Consider the following 4,782-nt stretch of genomic DNA (forward strand, 5'->3'; position numbering starts at 1 on the left):
ACAACCGTATGCTACAATTATTCTCATTCAGCCTTGTCCGCAGCCACTGAGCCAATGTCAAATTATTCACTATGATCATTCACAAACCAGATATACTTTGATGCTAAATTTTCCCATCAATTTTTGATAGATTAAAGATGTTACGATCTTTAACAAAGTTCCATGGGGCTCCTAATTTGAATCTAAATTATTATTGCTATTACTCTTCACCTAGCGTCTTCCTTCCCATATATAAAGATTCCTAATTCGTACACATATACCTTTGCATATTATTAAGTTAATCCATTTCTCTGTGGATAAGGTCATTTTAAACTTGGACATAAACAAGACTTTACGTAGAATATAAGTAAACAAACAGTAACCCTAGATTTATACATACTTTGTATAAGTCTAGCTTTTTATTTATGTATAAAGAACTAAAGAAGGGTGATGAATAAAGAAAGAATAACAAGCAGAGGCCTCAAAGCAGTGTCGGTGCTGCACTTGTTATACAGAGCTTTATAACGGACAAACCGGTGGGTAGCTTGCTCTACGAATTAAGCTGCCGAACAAGTCCTCTCTCTCTCTCAAACACTTCAAATATCCAAATATCTTACTTCTTCTCTCCCTCACAAATAGAATCATATATATGAAGGAGATTATGCACAAAATATAGAGAAGTTAGACTGCAGTTAGAGAGAAAGAGAGAGAGAGAGAGATAGGCTGGTGGTGCATATAATGAGCTAGCATATGAAATAATATTGCAGGTCTGGCCGGGTTAAGGTGCATAGGAATTAGAGTGAATAGAGGGTTTAAGAGCAAGAGAAAGAAAGGCAGAAAGAAAGTGAAGGTTATAAGAGAGAGGCTGATGGAGTTCTGGGACAAGATGGTCTTCCCTGTCCGCCGTGTCTGGCTTGCTGTCTCTACTCGTGTTAAGGCTCGCAAAAACGGTCAGTTCCATCTTCCTCATATCCATATATATACACCATCTTCTTTAGCTTATAACCATATTAGTGCTGCTGCCATGTCTCTGCATATATATGGAATTCAATCTCATCAAACCGCTAATTAAGCACTACCCAATCCATTTCCATTTTTTCTGGTTGATCTTAACAGTTCTTCATAGGATGGATCATCATCCTCTATATTTACACATATAAAAAAATATCAGTTGGGAAAACTCTTTGTTTTAATCTCTGTCCTTTCATTTTTGTTATATGTTCTCTTGGTTTCTTTCTTTTCATGGAGTCCATTATTAACAAGCATGCTGTATCATTATTTTTATTTTTCTTTGTGTGATTCATAGTCTTTGTTGTCAGCACCTCCCCTACTTCTGGATCTGTGGTCCCTTTATCAGCTAATTCTTTGAATTATTTTGTAGGCTAAGAGTTTTCAGTAGAATATTTAATTCCCTATTTAAAAAGCTTGCTGGTGTTCTACCCTCCCCACTGTTTACCCTGGGGTTTTCTATCATAGAGTTCTTTAGTTTCTAGCTCCAAGAAGCGAAGTGTCTACAGAAGGCTTAGAAAAAAAACCCATAAGAGGCAAAATCATTTGTTAATGAAAAAGAAATTAATAAATTCTCTATCTTACATTGAGACTAGGCTAAATTAAATATCAGCTAAACCACCATATAATTAATAACTTCACAATTTTCTGTTTCATATATTTGTCTCATTCTGTGGATGTATGTCAAAGTATTACCAGATTATCTTAGCAATAAAATCTGTCAAACTCAGCAATCAATTTGATGAATCATGAATCTACAATATTCAACAATTAATTTGATGACTCTACATGAGGAGGTGTCTAGTACTGCTTAAATTGAAATAGAATGAGATGTGTTGTTTATTTATCTGTTAAGAGTGTTATTCAGAGCTTAGTGGTACTCCCATTTAGATTTAGCCAAATAAAAGTTGTAGTCTTGTGAGCTGCTGCCTTTTCCATTCAAGTCCACATCTGTTAAAGAGGCCATGACACTTTCCCCACTCAACAAATTGTTGCTTACCTAATATTCACAATTTTATGGTGACCTTCTTTAAGGGTAAAATTGGGGTCATCAAGTTTTGTTGCTATGTGTCTGGGTGGGCAGGTGTAGTGAATTGTAGATGCAGACTCATCCTCAACTAGCTAGCTTCTTCAAATTTATAAGACCTCTTGTCACCCATTAGCATTTTTTAGGGCCCTAATCATACTTTATGGCTCTAGTCTTGCTTCTCTTAGAAGATTAAACTACCATTACTGAGTTCCATCATCACATCAATACTTTTCACAAAGTTTCTTCATTTCATTAATTCTAACCAAGGAAAGAAAAAAGGTGTTTCATTTCATTTTGATTTCTTCCAAATTGAGAACTATATATCCACTAGTGTAAGTTGAGTACTAGCTAGAAGAGTATAAGACACAAGAAAGTGTTGGATCGTACGGAATATCCAAATTCTAGTAACACTCCTGCCGTTCAAAGTGAGAGGCTACTACTTTAGGGACCATCTCGATCACCATCCCAACTCATTCATTCAGTTAGCAATCTTTCGATTTTAGCCGAAAGCTGAGGCCTAAAGATATTAGCAACTATAGCTTTTTGATGCAACTTGAAGTCTCAATCACTGAAAGTAGTGGCCTGGTCCATAGTTGATCTTGTTGTTTAAACCACTAACATCTTCACCACCCATGAAGCATCTTATATCCCCACTCTTCGGGCATCAGATGATGAATGTGATTATATTTCTTTCTTTTGATGAATGAGTTGCTGGCGGTATAGAAGTTGATGTGAACTTTGCGCAATTATATATGTGAAAGCGATTACTTACGAATGTTTCGTCTGTGGTGTTTTTGAACAGGTGCAGGACTTTTGAAGCTTCACGACGATGTACAAACCTGTGGCTATCAAGATGTCCAAGTGATGTGGCAGATGTTGAGCAGAGAGGCTGAGCTGATAAATCACCACCATGCAAAACGTAAACATCGACGACCTTTCTGGAGAGTGTTTGAATGGTCTAACAACCATAGTACTAAAGCCTCCTCCTTCTCTGCAAATCATGCTTGAAAATGAGATATATATATCCATCGACCAAAGCTAGCCAGTCAGACACTATAATTATATTAATAATAATGCGTTGCTGCTGCTGTGCGAATTGGCATCATAGTTTTACAGTCGAATTGCCAATATTGCAACGGCGGCATGGTACAGAACTGTTGCAGGTGTCAAACACAACATCAAATATGTGTCTAGATTTTACCTCTATTCTGAGCTGACATGGTCATTTGTAAATATAATAATATATAGTTCTTCTATCTAAAACCCAGAAAACACGGCAGATCAATCAAAACAGGGCCTTGATCGCAGAGAGCTCATTTTTCCTGTTAGTTTACGCATGCAATATAGACCATGGCTCTACAGTTCTTAATCGAGTTTGAGTTTCACTTGTAATATGTGGTTAGAGATAGAACATTCACTGACCGCGGAGGCCAATATTTGTGTTTAGTTTTCCTAGAGACCAATGTAAACTTTCAAAGAACAAAACAATCGCACAAAGTGACATATATGCTCCAGTCAGTCTCTCAGTCACATAAAATAGATTGCTAAATTCTATCTGCATTTCTAAACATGATAAACATGCTTTCAGAACTTTCCAATCACCAAAAATTAATCCAGAACCAATTTCAGCCACTGAAATTGCTTTTTGTTTGTTCCTTTCTTTCCACTAAGAGCAGTGATTCTCTCGTACTCGAGCCCTAGAGCCATCGTTTTAGATGTTACATGGCAATATAAGCTGTGACGAGAAATTGTTCATCGTCTACGACATCGATTCCCAGACCTTCCTCCTCCTAGAAAGTTATTGGCTCCCAACCTTCATGTTTGGCCTTTGATGGAAGATCACCTTGGACAATATCAATCTCGCGACAATTGTGGCGTCGTGATAATATGCGTTGCGCCTTGGCAGATGAGGCTATGATGCATGGGAGTGCCATCTTCGATTGTTTGAACTGTTATAAGCATTCTTTGATGAGGAGGGAATGACAACTCGCGGTTGAGAACGGAAGGAACTCATGTTGATAGCCACATTAAAAGGAAACCTTTTTGCGATTAGGAATCCAAACTCAAATGCAAGTCTTCCAGCCTTCTTCTTTCTCTCCTGATATTATTAGTAACTCTCAGACCTATTTATGCGGCTAACAACAACAAAATGGAGCAAAAGCCACACAAAAAGTGACATTTAAAGGTGTTGCAATCCACACTTGTGTGACAATTTTCCTCTCATCTCCACTAATACCCACACTTGTCACACATAACAAAGAATGCAACACCTCTAAATGTCACACTCCGAATGTGGTCTTTGCTCCATATTGTTGTTGTATGCGCGTCTCATTGACGTCTACTTAGTAATTCCTACGTACACTTTTCACGGTTGTTCTAGGAAACAAGTTTTGCCTTTGGCATAATATCTAAATATGCTCATTTTTAGATCCAAGATGAAGGCCAAAAAACCATCTAAATGTAGCCCACCTCATTTTCATACCCTAGATCCGCCACTATGAACGAATTCTATGTTGTTAAGAGAATTTTCTCTACATGTCTCTGAGGAAGTATTGATTTTAGCGTACCATATATAATTGCGTGCTCGGCGTATGGAACCATATAAAAGATAGTTGTATGTGGGGCAATGAGATACTTTTATAACATAGACTACTTTGAGTTTTATCGTTGTTCAGAGTAGTCTATTTTGTACAATTCTTTACCTACAAATCCAGATTATATTATATATATATATATATATATATATATATATATATATTATATAG

General features: G+C 36.9%; 1 non-coding gene across 1 annotated transcript; it reads left to right on the plus strand.

Annotated features, from left to right (window-relative positions):
- Positions 1 to 516: 516 nt before the first annotated feature.
- On the plus strand, positions 517 to 3,331 carry LOC101292722. Its single transcript, XR_184931.1, has 2 exons — positions 517 to 929; positions 2,820 to 3,331. It is a non-coding gene; the product is annotated as an uncharacterized LOC101292722 (transcript).
- The last annotated feature ends 1,451 nt before the right edge of the window (positions 3,332 to 4,782 follow it).

Source organism: Fragaria vesca, linkage group LG6, assembly GCF_000184155.1.
Source record: "Fragaria vesca subsp. vesca linkage group LG6, FraVesHawaii_1.0, whole genome shotgun sequence".
Taxonomy (NCBI): Eukaryota; Viridiplantae; Streptophyta; class Magnoliopsida; order Rosales; family Rosaceae; genus Fragaria; species Fragaria vesca.